The sequence below is a fragment of the Lathamus discolor genome, chromosome Z (genome assembly GCF_037157495.1).
Source record: "Lathamus discolor isolate bLatDis1 chromosome Z, bLatDis1.hap1, whole genome shotgun sequence".
In the NCBI taxonomy this organism is placed as follows: Eukaryota; Metazoa; Chordata; class Aves; order Psittaciformes; family Psittacidae; genus Lathamus; species Lathamus discolor.
In genome coordinates this window covers 11,837,383-11,856,258 of record NC_088909.1, presented here as the reverse complement: position 1 = coordinate 11,856,258, position 18,876 = coordinate 11,837,383, and the positions used below count along the sequence as shown (strand labels likewise).

The window sequence follows — 18,876 nt, the reverse complement described above, 5'->3', positions numbered from 1 at the left end:
TTCGCTTACATGCAAAATTTAAAAAAGCCAAAAGAATAAAAAAGGGAATTATATTGTACCCACATACCAAAATATTTATAACGCTTACACCAAGCTAGTAGTTAAGACTTTCAAAACAAGACCAACTATACTGACAGGACTTTCTGTTGATCAGTAAAAAAATTAGTCAGACTAGGATGCTAGTAGCAAAGAAATATCCGCTAATACTCCACAGAATTACTTTCTAACTATATTTTAGATATAATCAGTTATGGGACAACTGAAGCCCACCAGTAAAAATTAGGAAAGGAGTAACAACCCTTGAAGATAGACATTGTTACATTTTGTTGAATTTATATACATCTTATAAACATATTTTACAATAAATACAGCTTGTTTCACACTGGTCTGCACAGGCAGTTCTAGCAAATACCCTTAGCTTGTTCTAGTTTCTCTCTCCCACTCCTTCAGCTTCCATCCTGTTCTCAGCAGGGTATCAATTGAATTTATTGGTAGGTCCACAGAAATTGAATAGTGCAAGTGGGAGGACAGCCTTTAGTAATTAGGAATTAAAGTAGGTAAGTGAACATAAATCAGACTAGAGAAAAACAAATGTAAGAATTTTTTAAGGTAGCAGAGACAGATTTTGAAGTGACTAGAAAACAATAAATACAGAAACCCTGAAGAGTCATCTCATCAATATACTTATCAAATCAATTTATATTATGAAGCAAAAGTTGGCTTAACATGAGCCATACAATCAGCAGCAGCCCAACATGAGATTCATTCCTAGGGTGGCTACAAGTAACAATGCTTGCTTGCTTTACTTTAGAAAATAAAAATTTACATTGCCAACAGAAATGTCAGGACTGCCTTTCCCTCAGCAAAAAAAAAGATGCTCCATATTTTGAAAGGTAACTTCACTGAGTCTTAAGAATCAATGTTTGAAAGCGCCTCCATCCCAGCCCGGAATGAGGACTAGAAACACCTCAAGAAAACCTCACTAAGATTCTCATGTCAATGAATGACAACCACAAAAATTCATCACAGCACTAGGAAAATATTTGCAAGTGTGTTTTCAAAAGCATACTGTTATTCAAATGGAAAACCAGTATCACACAACCACTGTCCAACAACCCAACTCTTTCAAAATATTATATTTATTTAGCATTTTATTACTGTGGTGTCCATGAAATACATAATTGAAGAACTAATGTAATTGTTGATGTAAATATAATTTTTAAAATGTTTTCCCACAGTCTCTGCCTTCAGTATGAAAGTTACAGTCGCAATTCTAAAGTCCTTACTGAGGACAGCGTTAAGGTCTTTACTTTTCAAAATTGTTTCCACTCCCATCTTTCATAAATTTGCAGCAACACAGTATAGGTGGTTTTAGTTATGTAAGAATATTCTTCATTAGTTATAAAGAATGACTCACAGAATCATAGACTCGTTTGGGTTGGAAGGGACCTTCAAAGGTCATCTAGTCCAACACCCTCCCATGGGCAGGGACATCTTCAAGTAAATCAGGCTGTAAATCAAGTACGTACCAAAGTAAATCCACAGTTGACACCATTTTGAAATCCTTACTTCATAGAGAAAGGGCTTCTGGAGTACAGCCGAAGGCTGGAGATGCATGCTAATTTGTGCCTTAATTTTGGATAAAGCATGCAGCAAACATTCTACTGAGTTTAAACAACCGTTCTAGCATGATAGTTTACATGAAACATTCAAATTACTCAATGAGCATCTGAAAAAAAATCTAAGCTTACAAAAATATAGCAATTCGTTAAAAATTTCTGAAAAGAAATTCTGAGAAGGATTTCTGTAAAATAATGCCTTCCACTTACAGCCCTCCAGTATCACCAGGGGAAGTCATCCTAGTGCTAACAGCAATGCTGCTGCTACTACTGCTGTCAGTACTGAAATGTAAAGAAACGAATGCTGATCAAACTGGGCAATTGTTTTGTTTGGTATTTAACAATATAGCTCTTAATTTAAAGAAAAATAATTTAACAATTCCATTTTAAATATTAACTATATCAACATGATATACAAGAATATTAACAAGACCTTGTAAACTTTACATTTAAGATAAAATTAGTGGCCAAATTGACAACATGTGCCTTCTGACCCTCTGCTACCTGCCATAAACTGCCTCCACACATCTGACTGAGCCCTCATGCAGCTTCCAAGCCAGGGGAGCCTGCAGCCTACTGTGAAACCCACCTTCGTGTGAGAAACGAAGCATGGCAATTCAACACCTCAAGAACCACAGCCAGGAATCTTCTATTTGAACACAGATCTTACCTAAGACATTCCTACATCCTCACTACTTTCAAGTTCTTCCAACCCCAGTGGAAGCATCACATAGCAGCTGTGACTGCTTTTGGGCAAAACTCAATGCCTGCTCTTACTCCATAACCAGTATTATGGAAACTATTCCTCACACACATCTGGAGAAGGTGTGTGAAATTTTTACAAAGGCAAAAAATTGCATCTGCTTTAAGATATACACCACAGTAACAGACCCCCCACAGAACAATTAACTGTTTGGAAAGAACCCTGCTGCTAGACCTTAAGATCTCAGGCTCAAGCTTCCACTGTAATCTTATGCCATGTTCTCCAGCTACTGATAATACATATTCTTCCACATTTTTTTCCCATTAGGCAAGCTCTGACAAAAACCTTAAACCATGTACTGTGCTCCTGAATTACTGATGGCAGCAGAAAGAACCAATCACTACTGCACAATCAAACACAACGGAAGGATTGTACCATTCCTGTTCTTCAAAGTAATACACAGACAAAACCCAGAAAACTCTGTTCCTACTACTACTAATATTCCTTCCAAGGCTTGTAAGGATCTTACTTTACTTCCAGACTTACTCCATTAGGCAACTGCAATTTCGATATTCTGCATAAACCTACAATATGTATATGTAGGAATCTCTCAGGGAACACTACAATGAATAAACACAGGCATGCTGTGTTCATTTTCTGCATCTTCTTTTCAAAAAAATTGTTATAATATTAAGTTTGTATTTACCTGCAACTTTTGAACACTGAAAACATATCTTACTTTCTTGCCTTCAACTCATTAACACTGATCCTATTTTCAATTTCTTTTTCCCACTTTTCAATTCATGCCAGCAGACTTAAAAACCACAGTATTAGACATGTATCCTTACTACTTACTAAGGTATATATATGTTTGGGTTTATCCGCAAGTAATTCCAAACATGTATTTCCTGCATACACCTAGCAATACCTGTTACATGCATATTACAGGATTTATGTTTTCCTTTATTAAAGGAGTTGAATTTCAATGAGTCATTTTCTCAAAATTTCCATTCTAGAAATAAATAAAATAGTTACCTTCCTTCAAAGTGTCCGGTAACACTGCGCAGCTGGAGCAGACCACACCACTTTCTGCTTTTATTATTAGGAACAGTGAGTTCTAAAGTCAGAACTGGGACTAACCACAATCACGAGTATTATTTGATACATCAAGGGATTTTTACCCTCAACTACCACTCATGTATTGATGTGCAGCAGAAGAGTTCTAACAGTGCACAACACTGTGTCAGCACTGTGACACTGTGCCATGTCAGCAGCATGGCCACTGACACACATACCAAAATAAGTTTGTAACAATAGGACATCTTTCACTTTTTCAGCATGGCAGATTCCTGTCCCCATCTTTCAGGTAACATTCCAATCCTTACGGTGTAATACATGCAAAAAGGAGAGTTTTAAAGGTGAACTAAGTGTAAAGCAGAACAAAAGCAGTAAAAGAATGAAAACAATTACAGGGAGAAGAGGAGAGTGACTGAATTCACCAGCATAATAAAGTTAGATAATCGTGGGCTTGGCAATGAAACTGATGGGTTTTCTTTACAGTAAATCAATATAATGATATTCAAATATTAGATTAAACTGTATTTTAGGGCTCTCACACACTATTAGTAAGGCATCCTACAGCTTTTTGAGTTACAATATGCATATCAGCAAATTGTTCTAAACAGTACAGCCACTTGTAAAATGGAGTCTCATCCCCTCTTACAGCTAACGTATTATCCTCTGTCCCAAATAGAACATTATTCCATGGACTGCTTTTCATACTTTTCAGGTGATTATGCTGGCATGCTTTGCCTCTGAAGTTGAAACACATAAACTCCATTTATGTAGATATTTTTTTGTCCATAATTTGGACAATGGATTGTTATTGGTCAGAAGTTGCACTCATTCATTACTAATAAAAACAATTTCAATGTTATATTAAGCAATCTATACTAGTAAGCTCTGAGAAGACAACTACTCAAGAAAATATATACTATTATGCTCCTAGATCATAGCTACTTTAGAAAAAACATCAGTGAAAAATCATGTGGCATCTAGATTTTTACCACATGCCAACACTGTAAAAATCTGGCTATTTTATGAATAACAATCTCAAATCCGGCACACATGGTAAATGAAAAGGTTTTTTACCTAATTATTTGTTAATTTTAAAATATTACATTGAGCACTATTAATGATTACTCATTGCATTCATGACTATGAGTAGCTGCTTTGCTATGTTTCTTACCTTAATCTTCATTATGAAGGTATTTAAGAAGAAACCAAAGCCTTTGAATAGAGAAAAGACAATAAACAAGAAAAGAAGAAAGCAGAAGGAAAGGCATTCCAGTGTCAGTGCAAGGAAGCTACAAGTACCTGCCACACAACCTACTGCTTACCACCAGCCCAAGCTGAAGCAGTATCTTCTATATGGAGGAAATCAGTTTTAGAACAAAAGAAGTCATCAGTGAAAATGAAAATCAATTCTTCCTTCCACATCAACTACAAAGCACCAATTTCAAGGTATTACTTCTTATCTAGAAGATATAGAATGCCCTATGAGTGCTGGAATACACAACAGTTAAGGCAAGGGTACTTTGCATTTGAGGACACATATTGGTATATGTAAGTCAACATGTCAAATGCTTCCCCTCTCTGGAGTATATTCTACAGCTGCAATTGTTATTCCCTGTTTTTTTTCCACAATATTAAGTGGGTCTTCTGAAATCACCAGACTTGGACTATAGAGTGCTGTCCCTCACAACAGTATCTCTTGGCCAAAATACCTTACACTGTTGCTGGCAGACAGCAAGTGAAAGCCAATGAACTATAGGTTCTAAGTCAATGATATAATGTAAAGAAAGAAGAAAAACATACCCTCACAACACAAACCTTTAGAGACAGCTAAATAAGAAATAAGAAATCCACTACCTCAACAGTGCTTCGAGGCACTATCAGGTTTTTTGAATGCTACCAAGCCCTATAGTCAATATTCACACATAGCTTGTTGTGTAATATTTGCCCCAAGTCTACTGTTTCAAATTACACCAGTTTAACTTTGCTTACATTAGAATGCACTTGAGAGAAAAATATTTCACACGGACATAGTGTGCAAGATGCCCTGCATTCATACTATAATTTATTCCTCAACACACTGAGCAACTGGATCAAAATACAGCATTTCATAACAAGTACAGCATACCTTCCCATCTACTCTTGTAATTGAGGACTGTATCACCTACAAAACCTTAAGTTATAGGAAAAACAGCGTAATTATGTAGCATAGAAAATTTCCATAAACTATATTTACCCTTGTTTTTCTTGATGTATGATTTACTGTGCAGTGAAAAACAAACAATGCAGTAGAGATGAGGAACTCATGTTCCAGAATATGTATAATCAGATAGCATTATGAAAAGACGATAATATATTATTTCTCTAAAACCACAAGAATTTTTTAAAACAAACTGCTAAAACAATTTCAGAATGAAATACAGATGCAATTCTTCAGCAGAAAGTCACAACTACATAATTTTCGCCTGTTTCAGGATGCAACTAAAGTTATCGGTAACAATATACTGCATCAGACAGAGAAAAGCATCCACTGGCTGCACTGTGAAGCTAAAAAAAGCCCGTAAAAATGTCAATGTCTCAGGAAAAAGAACAAACAAACCACAACTTAACATCAAGTCAAATTTTAACAGTTGTATTTGCAGTAGTCTTCTCCATCTCCCACAATGCACAAAGTTGAGGGCCATGAGGGCCGTTCAAGGGGAACAAACACACAGCAAAATAATGTTGAAATACAAGAGACTGCAGAGGCTAGACAGACATTTTCCATCAATAATCCTCCTAGTGTAAGGGACGGAGCAGTACATAATAAAACACAAAACAATAAGAGGGTAAGGACAGGCGATTCTGGAAAGACCAACAGCAACATGCTCATCTACAGGTATTTCCTCAGAGCCTGACCTGAGAAGTTTAGTTTCAAAACACACTAAATTATGACAAACCCCCCACATGTCAATGTACTGCACAAGCAACAAACTCTGTGCAGCTGTTTTAAGACAAGTTAAGCTTAATATATTGTTCCTTTAAAGCCAGAAGAACTATTCATGCATGAACAATGTTATCTGTAAGCCACAGCAATTCAATACACCCAGCATTCAGTCCAACGATGCGTCTGATTAAAGCATACTCTTTAGAAAAGCAGCCAGAATCAAAGACAACGTTAAAGGTTTTGGAGTAGTAACTCCCTGACATCTGACCAGCAAGAACGTAAATAGATTCGGTGACAAAAACCCATTCTGACAGCATCTATGATTTGAAAAGGACCTCTGCAGCCCTCATGGTCACTGTGATACAGAAGGAGAAGGCAGAGTGAAAAGAAGAGCTAGAACCTTTAAACACATGTTCAGGGAAAACATAATTAAAAGGCACATCACGGTCTGTTATTCATTTGTCTGACTGCATCAGACAATCCTAATCAGAGCTCCTAAAACCCAACTGCTCCAGAAACTGAAATAAAACAAAAAAAATTTTAAAAAAAGGAAAAAGAAAAAAAAAGAAGAAAACACCAAAACCACAAGCAATCTCCTTTCCTGCTGTGTCTTCAAAGGAAGAAAATGCACTTTTCCCAAAAAACATTTCCCTAAATCTTGTGTGTCAACTACAGATTTACTCTATCATACCAATCCATCACCACAAAAATGTAACATTCCTATATAAAAACAAAAAATGTATCATTAGTGGTTTTCAACAGATTGCATGTCCAGCAGCATCTGCAGAGCAGATAGATTTCTGACCACGAAACCATGAAACAGATTATTTTCAAAACAGCAAAGGTCAGATGTACCTACCTTTCCACATGGATAAAGTAGTAAGTGCACTTGACCAAAGACTGTCCACTTAGACCATCTGCTGTCCCATAACCTAAGTTATTATTTAAGAACAAATATTGTACGAACATTTAAATTAGGGCTTATAACTTGAAATTGTAATATATCTTTACTAAAAACAACTTGTGAACAAACCCAAGTTAAACTCATGGCCAGATTTTATACAAATTTCACCAATTACCAAAGCTGTAACAAGACAACTTCCCCAAAACTCACTGGTTTTTGGACCTGAAACAAGGTCAAAGTGCTGAATTCAACGTCACAATCCACTGCCCTGCAAATTATTGCAGTGTTTAGACAAAGAAGTTCATTATGAGATCTAATAGGATTGCTAGAGAGAAAATGTTTCCATTCTTTTCCCAACAGCAACACAAGATTGACAAAAATTCTGGAAGCTCTTTGAGTAAGGATTCTTGCAACATTATTTTAATACAGAACCATGCAGATTCCCAGGATCACCATACATGCTTTTTTCCCCACGGCTTTGTTCTAACAATTGGCATTTCCTTCGAGAACCCCATACAGCTTTCATCAGCACATAAGTCTCTCAAGAAAAATAAGCCACTTACACTTTATTTTTAATTTAGGAAATACATTTTTTACTTAAGCTACCCAGCCCTTGTATACATGAACTTCAGCAACTTCTCTTCAAAAAAAGAGCTAAAACAGAACTGCAAGTTATCATACTACCAAAACCTTAGTCTTGCTTGTATCATAACTTGTGTACCTACATTGGCAGATAAACAGTTCAGCTCACCTCCACTCTGCGTTAGCTAAGTACACCTACAATTTGTTCTCTGCAGGTAAAGAATGTACAAGTACCCACTTAAACCTCCATTTTCCTGATGGCAACAGTGGCACTTGGCAGTCTTGATGACTTCATCTGCACTACCCCAAACTCACTAAACCAAAATTCCAATCACTAACAAATCTTACTGTTTGGGGTTTTTTTTTTTTTTCATTTTTTGTTTTTTATTTAATAAAGATATTATTTTTTCTAAATAATACATGCATATTTAGCAGACCTATTTTTCAGCACCATATTATAATTCTCAATGACATTATCTGCTTGTAAATGTCCATCTAATGAAAAAAAAAAAGGGTATATCTTATTACCTTATTATTTAAATATTTGCAACCTGTGCTGCTCAGCCAAAAAGAATCCCAGTATCTAACTATGTCTTTGGGAAGAGGCTAAATAAAGTTTATTCTGGAGCCGTGAAACATGCGCTGATGAAACTGGATTCTGTAACAACATATTTGCACAGTTTTAGTTAACACTATTCTACAACACCTGGCCTTCAACTGCTGCTTGGACAATAAAGTGCAGTCCACTCAACAGCAGGCCATATTGCTATTCTTCCCTCCCACCAAAAAAATCTCTTATCCTCAGAACCCTTCCATCTTGGACTAAACACAGGTGCCTTTAACAAATGCTGAAAAATTGCATTCATTTTTATCTTCATCTGACAAACATGATTTTTTTTATGAGCATGTGGAGATGACAGATTCACTCTACATTGAAGTTACCCTACAAGATGCATGCAGAAGAACATACAGATCTGAAAGAATGAATTTTTTAGGTAGCCTTTTCCTCCATGCACTCTTTCCCCTTCTAGATACTACAATCTGGCCCAAGACTTGCAAATAGGATTCTGAGAAAAATTTTGAAATACTCAATAAAAAGAAGTTACATTCCTCACATCTTTTGGAGGCTGGCATAGAGTTACGTTTACCCAAAGTGACCTTTGCCCTCTGATACTTGGTCTTTTACTCAAGCTGTGAGGATGCACACACAAGAAAAGTCTTTTAACAACAAGAAGAGTATTCCTGGGTCTGTCCTTTCCAGTCACTACAGCTTTCACTGGATTTCAGCATTTCTGTTATATGCTGGGCCACAGAAAAAGAATGTCTAGCTTCTTCAGGATGAAACTGTCAACTTCAAGTATTTTTAAGGAACATTTGAAAATACTATTTTGTAGTTAGACCCTGAGGAAGCAGCACTTACAAGATCTCCAGATTTTTCTGGAATGTGACCTGTAGATAATCAGGTGCTTTATCTTTCTCCAGGGAAGCTCTTGTGGTTGGACCCAAACTGTTTTTCTAAGGCACACACAGTCATCAGACTTATGTGCTGACGAAAACTGTATGGAGTGCTGGAAGGGAATGCCAATTGTTAGAACAAAGGCCGGAAAAAAAAAAATAAAATGTATAGTGATCCTGGGAATATGCATAGTTCTGGATTACAGAAAATCTATAATCACTTGATTACAGATTCTGTAATCTGTACAAAAAAGCAGGAAGACCAACTTTCATAAACAGCAAAAAAAAAAAACACCCTAGAAATATTTCTCTGAATATCCTGGTATCAGACGGACTGTGTGGACATGCTTACTTTTACCCCTAAATCCAGAGGAATTCCCAATACCATCCAGAAACTCACAAGCACAGCAAATTATCACAATGAGGTAACCTACTTGGGAAACTGAAAACACTATTACTGTCAGGACTGAAGATAGATTTCATTAGTAGACAACTCTCACATGAAGGAATCACACCATGGATGCCTGTGGAGAAGTAGAGGAAAGGACCACTACAGTCCTTCCTTCCTGTTTTAACTGAGAAGTACTGTTCAATTCCTGGATTGCAGAGTACACTGCACAAAGAATGTGAGGAATTTTCTGTAATTGGATGGTGCCATTAAATGTCAACTTTGAGTGTACAACTAAACAAGAATTGCACCTAAAATACTGTTATTAAACAACCAGCTGACACATTCTCTTTTAACTTTCTAACCAACACACAAGTGGTGTCAGGACAGAACAAAACCAGAACGTCTAAACTTGAGAAGAGGCGGCTGACAAGGTGGTACATGGATCTCCCTGTAGAAGTTTTCCAAATAACCTATCTTTTGCAGTGCTATTGTCAGAAATGCCTACCAGAAGACTTCAGCATCTGACAAGTACCCCACTGAAACGTGACTAGATAAAACCAACCAAAGAGTCCCATGGACAAAAAAAACCCTAACCACTTGAAAAAGCAGAAAACTATTAGGAAAGCAGAAAACTATTAGGAAAAAAAGACAACAAAGAAGTAGTACAGCTCTGTTGCAAGACAGTGAAAATCTAGGTAGCCTTAAAGAAAGAACATGCAATAGTCATTTTAAGATGAAGATTTTATTATGAACATAAGCAGGAATTGGTCATAATTGTATTGTAAAGATTTTTTCCTAAAGAATTATTTTCTCTGATGTGACCCTAGAGTAAAAACACACAAGGTAAAAATTTATTTTAAAGACCAGATGGCCGCCTTGCAGCAAAAACTTTTTAAATATTTTGTTTTGCTTTTCAGCAAATACAGCAAAAATTCTATTTACTAGTGCTACCATGTTCTCCTATGAGGACTTTCCTCAGAAAGTCTTTACTTAGAAGGGAGAGCATTTATTTCCTTTATGAAAACAGCTCTTCAAAACAAAGCCCTAGAACACCCCACATCAAACTTGATTTGTTTCAGTAAAAACTTGTGATAGGTTCTTGCCCTGCTAAGCTATCACATGTTATCATTAGACTGAAGCCAAGGTATTTCTGATGGTACGCGATACAACAGCTGGAAAAATGTCTGACTTGCTATAAAGGCTCTTGAACATACTTAAAGCCTCCCACGTACACCCATACTGACCTCCACACATAGTCATCTCACAATCCCCCTGTCACACCTGGAGTACTTCACATTCCCCTTTCCAGCTGTTCTTCATTATTCAAAGTTAACCAGCATTTCTAGACCCTCTATTCTGCTGTTTCCCACACCCCCTCCTCTTTCTCTTGTACTCCAAGGCTACTCCAACCCAGATCACTGCACCTGATGCAAAGTTTACAACCTTAATAGAACCAGAAAGATCAATCCCCCAAATGCTATCTTATCAAAACACTAATTTTCATTAATTACAGCAAAGTAAGACAAGATTGGCTATTTCAAGACCACAGTTCTCAAAATAAATTGTCACATAATGTCAGAAGCACTTCAAAGTGGATACACACCTCATTAACACCAACATCATCTTTTTGAAGTTTCATAGAAAAAAAAAAGAAATCATTTTTTTTTTAATTACTGTTTTTGCAAAATTCGAGGACTGAACCAAAATTGTTTATTCACAGAACACTAGGAGACTGGGACTGTGTCAGACCAAATCAGCAATCAACCCGCAAAACAGGATTTGTTAAATGAATGCCTTCTACTTCCCACATCCCTTAATAATTTATCTGGGGGCAGAAGGGATGAATACCTACACCCCTCCTGCCATAAAATTATCATGAGGTACACAAACAGCAGAAGAGAAGAAACTCATGGCCAAGAGAGAGGCACAACTAAACACAGTTACTAACTCCTTCTAAGTCAATTTGGAACCCATCTTTAACAAATTCTGCTTAACTTTCAAAATATTTTTTCATCCTACCAGGCAGAACTTCAGACTTTTACAGATATCAAGAAACAGCACCTTCTATGGTTTAGATCTGCAAGACCATCTATAGCATGTTACTAATACACTGTTGCTACTCAAAGGCCAGTGAAGGTTAAGAAACACTAATCCAGACATATCACCAAGCTCTAGGAAGACCAGCGCTATTATACTGTAGGTTTTATCAGTCCTAGCAGAGTCAGTTGCCCTCTGAGCCACCCCCAGCACAATGTTTTGTGATGAGGTTACCCATGCTGCTGGAAATGTCATCTTTCATGTATGATATAAAACCCCTTCTGTAGCTACTAACAATACCCTGGCATTGTTTGCAACACGTAGGGTGTTGGTCTGGCTAACATCCAATTCCAGTAATAATATTCTATCTACCTACAGTAACCACAAGAAAATATTCTTCATTTTCAGCCCCAAGTGGTTTTGCAGCACAGCAGCAAGCCCTTAAAGAACTGCCATACTTCACTGCAAGTTCCGCATTTCACTGTGCATTTATCTGTCTGCACAGATCAGGCATTTCTCCAAAACTGTAGAAACACCTTGAGATTACTGAGAATAAAGGAGCTCTTTTCATACAGCACAATTAGTCATATCAGCAGTGATAGCTATTTTCAGCAGCACCCATTAATCACTATCATTAGCAGGATTTCTGGTGTACCAGTATTCATTGTTCCAAGAACAAAGTCTTTTCCCATTACAGTACTACTATATAAACAAAAGCAGCAGCACAATTTCTCTTGATAATCTTGTTTTGAGTAACAGAAGACAAGTGGCAGCACTTAAAACTATAGTCAATTCAAGGTGTAAAGGGAAGCTCACTTATAGCACAGCAAAAATACAGCTCTTTTGCTGTAAAATAAAACTGGCTGTCATTTGTACACTGAGGAAAAGGTGTTGAAAAGTAATAACTAGCAAGAAGTGGAGAAGTTGATGCCCAAGAAGTGGAAGAAACCTAGACCCATCTTCTAAACATGTGTAGCAAGTATTTTCACATTACTTTCTATGAAGGACTATTTATTTCAGAGTCTCAGAGGAGACTTTTGACTAGAAAAATATTCCCTATATACATAATTTCTAGTTTCCTAACACCTCATAGTAACTCGTGTTTCAGAATGAGAAACCAACAGGATTTATGCCTTACACTGACTTAGGAAGCAGTACCACCAGATGCATGGACAGCAGTGGCTCCACGCTGCTTCCTACACAGTTCCTGACTTCCAAAAGGTTTCACAAAGCTGCAGAAACACATACGTTGACCTGAAACACATGTTCACAACCACAGATTAGATGAAGTCCTTCCTTCCAGGAGGGAAAGTAAAGAACAGAAAATAAAAGAAGAAAACAAAACCTTGTACAAGTCTTGAGCTGGAAAACCAGAAAATCTTTACAAAAGAAGTGTCCAGCTTATCTCCTGTAGAAATGTTTCCCAGTAGAAGAGTCCAGCCAAGCACAAAATTGAGTTGATTCCATGATACACAAATAGCACCTGTGAACATACTAAGACAGGCTAACACTCCTAATCCCATGAGCTGCATACCAAAACCTGCATACCTCAGAGAGGTGAGTGAAGGGAAGCATTCCTCAGGAGCTTCAACCACCCTTTGCCCATAGAAAACAACAGTTCCTCAAGAGCACCACTGCCCCTTTGCAAGACAGCACTGAGCTGAGAAAACTGACAGCAACATTTTCCCTGACATCTTGACCTGAGATTATTCAACAGCCACACAAGCAGTTACAAGATGCTGCGCCACTTTGGGAACCAAGCCTCGACCTTCTGCCAGTTGCATATGCCTCTGGAGCCACAAGGCTGAGGGACTCTTTAAAAGCCAAGCAGTGAACTGCGACTACATACACCTGATGTATGCTGCTCTTCAAGACACCTGACATCTGTTCCTCTCTAAACCCAATAACAGGGGCTGATTTATACCTGCAACAAGGTTTATACTCTCACATAAAACAAATGAGATCTTTTAACTCCCTTCAAATTTCTAAGCCAACGTCCACCTGATGAATACATACACCTGCCCCACTCAAACGATAAAACCCCTCAAGCAGGGAAAAGAGAAGGTATAGTAGTGAAGTTTTCAGCTACAGTCCAAAACGAGCTACCCTCTTGTGCTTGCAGTTACCGTGAGGATACAACACATTAAACATAAGGCCAGACAACAACAAACAGCACTCCCAGTCAACATCAGGTGAAACACCCGTGCAAGAGCAACCCACTGCAGTGGCCAAGGAGGAGACACTCCTGCCCACAGGCCTCCGGGCCGCGGGACGCGAAGAAAGCCCACCGCGGGCACCGCGGCGAGCTGTGCCTTCGGGAGCCCGACGCTGCAGCCCTCCCGAAGGGCAGGTCCGGCCGGCCCCGCCCGGGAAGCCCGCACGGACAGCGGGGCCGCCTCACCGCGCGGGCCGGACAGCGCCGCGCCGCCCGGAGGCGAGGCCCCCGCGGCGGGGTCTCTCGCGGCGGGCCGAGCGCCCCGGGAGGCCGCGGTCACTGTGCAGCAGGAAGGTGCCCAGGAATTCCCGCAGGCGCAGTCCCAGCCGCGCTCCCGGGGCTGCCCGCACTCGGGTCACGGCGGCGGGAACGGGAGAGGTCCGCGGCGGGGGGGGGGGGTGGCTGCAGCCTCGCCACCGCCCCGGGCCAGCGCCCGCTCCGCGGTTGCCCCCGCCGCCACAAGGCCAGCCCGGCCCCGCTGAGGGAGCGCCGCGACAAGCACCGGGCCGCGCCCCGGGGCACCGCCGCCGCCCTCCCCTCGGCCGGGGCTCCCCGCAGGCGCCGCCGGCGGCTCCTCCCAGCCCCTGCCGGTGCCCCCAGCCGCGGCCCTGGGGGCGCTGCCCCGAGCGGCCGCAGGGCGCCGGCCGCTCTCCTCCGCGCCCCGAGCCTCTCGGCGCCCGGGGAGGGAGGAGCGGCGGCAGTGCCCTCCATGCCAGCCCGGGTGCCTCGCACCGCCAGGGCCCTGCCGGCCGGGCTGCGGGGCTGCGGCCGGGGACAAGCCCTGTCGGCGGGGTCAGGGGGAGGCCGCCCCCGCCGCGGGAGCAGGGGTTCGGGAGCGGCGTTCACTCACCTGCCCGCGACAGCCCCCGCCGCGCGGCCAGCCCCGCTCTGTGTACTCCGGAAACGGTGGCTCCTCCGCCGGGCGCCGGGGAGGGGCCGGGAGAGGGGGCGGGCGGAGCCGCGAGTGACAGCGGGAAGGGGAAGGCGGGAGAGGGCGGGCGGCTGCCGGCGGAGGGGCGAGGGGAGGGCGGGGGGCGGTGGGAGTGGAAGCGGGCGGGGCCGGCGCCGGGATCCCTGGGGCGGGGGGGCCGCCGGGGCCGCGGGTGGCGTAAGGGGACGAAAGGAGGCGAGGCGGGAGGCGGGGTTGTCCCGTCGAGGGGTGACAGGGACCGCCGGGGACGGGCCCCGGCTGTGAGGGGCGCAGGGGAGTGAGGGTGCGGCACGGCACGGCGGGGCGGGGGAGAAGTGGGGACGGAAGAAAAGTAATCCGTGGATATTTAATATCTGCTTAAAATAACGAGGTTTCTCATTCGGTTGTTCTGTGGTCAGGTGCAGCGTCCTTAGTCAGTGGCCTAATTTCTGATGGAGATCGCCAGTGGCACCTGCGAAGTGCGATATTCCTCTTCCCTTCAAAATCACTGGCTGGAGAAACTGCGGAATTCAACACTGCTTTTAAATGGACTTATGTGGGAATTAGGTAAAATGCACAACTATCTCAGACTGATCCTTCGGACATGATTTTCATGGTGCTGCCGGCTTTGGGAATTGCTCAGAAACAGGCCTAGTCTATGATGGCTTTGCTGTGTTTACACTGGTTTATTATTATTTCTTGGGCTTATTTTATGCAGAAAAGTTTGCTGCACAGTACGATGCATTTTCAAATTACATTTCCATTGGAATAGTCTTATGTTAATCTTGTCTTAGGAGAAAGTGAATATTTTTTATTGTTATGGCTTATTTATAATCTTACGTTTTAAATGGAATAAGAATTTAATAACGTACAGAAATGTCTGGTAGAAGTTATAAAATAAGGTAATGTGTAATAGTAGGAGAGTAGTTAAAAATTTTTGCAATGTAAGTAATCAAAAATTTTGTCAGCAGGGCTAAGCATCCATTTGTCTGGCTCTAATTCGCCCACAAAAAAAAACCCAAACCTACACACTTGGATCTGGTACTAATAAAGTGGAAATAATAGTAATTTCCACCACTTTCTGTGTTGCTAATCAGAAAACTCCGTGGGAAGAAGTGAAATTGTCAATTTTTTGGACACCTTCTGGCCACGAACTACAAATAGTTCTCAAGTAGTGTCTGCGGGGAGCTGCCTAGGAGCAATCTGTGGCTTTGTTTCCTTCTCATAACAGATGGTGGCTGGCAGACTGGGCTTCTTATCAGTGTGTTCCCTCCAAACTTTTCTGATTCTTGCATGTGTGCTAAGCATGTCTCATCCTAGTAAAGTTAGTCCTGTAATTAAGAGATACCTAGGAAATACTTGGAAAGACACGACCGAACAGAAGGCTGCCATATTGTTGGCTCCCTCAAGATAGAGGGATATCTGAGTATTTTTTGTACTGGCAGAGTGCGATAAAGGGCTGGAGAAGGTGCCTTTTTGATTCTTTTGATTTTTTTTTCTTTCTTTTATGTTTTTAATTAAATGGTAGATGAAAGATGGACTTAAAAAAAAGATTAAAAAGACTCCAACAAGGTTTCAACAGGTTTTTTATGGGAAGGAAGTACAGGTATGAAGCGAAAGAACTTGAGTCTAGAGGAAGTCAGAAGGAACTGGAGAGGAAGGGAAAGAGAAATTAAAATACTGGGATGGATTGTCCTTCCTCCCAGGCCAGATACTGAGGCTACACCTTGAAAGAAGACCAAAAAAGCTCACAAAATGCCTTCTTTTAATTTATTTGTTTGGTTTTTTTCAAGGAATGGAGAGAGATTAACACATCTATGTAGATATGTCTTCTTAGGGGTATTTACATTTCCTGTCCTTAGGAAGCAGGGTGGCTAGTCTGGAGCTTCTTACCTGCAAGCAGATATCCAGGAACTGAGGTCTTGCTCTTGTGCAAAGGTTGCATCACATGGCAGCACAGAGCAGTGTCTGGAACAGTCATAGCAAACCATTAGGAGTAACTAAAGCAAACATTACCACTCACACATGAGTCTTGCTGCATGTCCAGTCCAGGCCTGTCCAAAAAGAAATCTAGAATCTCTGGTGAGCCATGCACATTTCCCACCTGCAGAAACCCTTCTGCTCTCCAAGCTGCATACCTTGTGGTTCTTGGTCATATGCAGGGCATGATACGGTGCTCAAGGGATCACAGCAATCTCCTGCTAATGAATTGATGACAAATTACGTTGCACTAGCTGATGGCCAGCCAGCAGAACTTTTTCTAACAAAGCTAGGTGTTTTACCAACATGCAGTTTTACCAATAGATCCCAAAACTACACAAGCCACGCTGACTAAAGCGTACTGTATTCACAGGCAGAAATTTGTTCTACAGACCTAGTCTTGCAGTTCAATACAATGCAATACACAAACATACCCTTTCACACAATCAGGAGGTCTCTAAATCTGTTCCCTATTTTGTTATCCTAGTGATTTAATTGTATTCCATGGATCTGTGCAGAATTTGGTTCTGTTATCACTTTCAGTGGAGTTACACACAATAAGCATATTTTTTTATTTGACTTGCCTGGTTTATTTACATGCCATAATTTTTTACAGTGCTGTGTAACAACTTTTAACACATTCTGCCTCTAAAGATAACACATTTCATTTGAATTTTATTACAGATGAAGTTTATAGATTAGGAGCATAAAGGCACAGAAGATTAGTAAGAATCCTAGCCTTAAAGCTAATATTTAAGACAGACTGAGAAATAAGTAAGAAGTTCACACTTTTTAATATGAACAGGGTATGAAAACATTCAGTACAGTAGAAGTGCATAATCAATGCAGAATAAAGAGGAAACTCTTAAGGACAAGAAAATATATAGTATAGCTATTGTGACATTAGAATTGTTTTTCTGAATGCTTACAATGCTGTGTTTATACTCAACAGTGATTTTTTATTTTGTGAATTCTAAATATTTTTGAAAGGTGGTGGTATGATTATTTAATAAAACCATATGTAAATCAGCATAGACTAGAGGTATTCAGTTATGATTTTCATAGTAATGTTAGGTGTACGTGAAAAGTGCTTTCCATGACTTCTGTTGAATAGGAGGGGAAGGAAACCCATGCACTGTTTAAACAAAAAATGTACCAGTGTTGTTTAGAGAGAGAGGAAACCAGCTTTGAAATGTATTATGACTGGAACTTGATGTCATGGGCTGTAGGAGGAAGAAATCATTAGCTTGGAAAAAAAGCAGCACTGGCACAATAGCCATGTGCAAATGTTAATAAGGAAATGCGTATCAGCAAGGTGTGGGATAAGATTAGGAGGATGAATGTTAGTAATAAAACCCCTCAAGAGTGCGTTGTCCTGTTAAAGGAAAAAGCTAATCTACAAGAGGTTGTTGTTTCTGTTAGTCAGATAGAGATATGTTTAGGGAAAGGAAATGTGGGAAAAACTGGAGTGATTTTCGAAAACAGGTTTGATCATTAATGTCCTATTGTACTAGCAGCGATTTCCCCTTTGTGGGTACTAACTAGTGCAAATGCTGTAGCGATGGGATGTTGAACTACAGGAAGAACAGCAGTAGTGTTGCATTAATATTTGGACTGTATATTTGCAGTTGGAGGGTGAGAAGTAACAAAAATGCAGCTTTAGATCTAGCTATGTTATACAGTTTGTACAGTATGTCACAGTCCTCGTGGCTTGTAGCCTAACTCCCTCTTGCTGGCTGCGTGTTTGACAATGCAAGCATACACGTAGACAAATAAGACTTCTAAAAATACATTTCACAGATCATCCATTCCAGCTGTCAGGGTGAAAACAGTTCTTCTGTCCTGCAGCCCTGGACAACTAAAATCCTATCTCAGACAAGTGAAATTTAGTTATTTGCTGCCTGACAGGAAAGCTGCTGACCTATGCTTTATACCCCTCAGTACATTGACTGACCATTGTGTCAAACCTGAGGCTTAAAATGAGTACTGGCCTCTCTCCCAGCTTCTTTGTAAATACTACCAAATGGCAAAAGAAATACAAGGTTAGAGCCCCAAACCTGCTGATTCGAAAAATTCTTGC

The 18,876-nt window shown here is 40.5% G+C and overlaps 1 protein-coding gene across 4 annotated transcripts in view; it reads right to left on the bottom strand.

The window, feature by feature from the left end:
* Nucleotides 1–14,839, bottom strand: part of GARRE1 (granule associated Rac and RHOG effector 1) — a 63,236-nt gene extending 48,397 nt beyond the window's left edge. For 2 of the 4 annotated variants that reach the window (XM_065662098.1, XM_065662101.1), the window contains exon 1: nucleotides 14,757–14,839. The gene's annotated coding sequence lies outside the window, so the exon portion shown is untranslated. Of the gene's footprint in view, nucleotides 1–12,829; nucleotides 12,849–14,756 lie in introns of those variants that run through there. The other 2 variants (XM_065662099.1, XM_065662100.1) reach the window with 2 other exon arrangements.
* Between the last annotated feature and the right edge of the window lie 4,037 nt (nucleotides 14,840–18,876).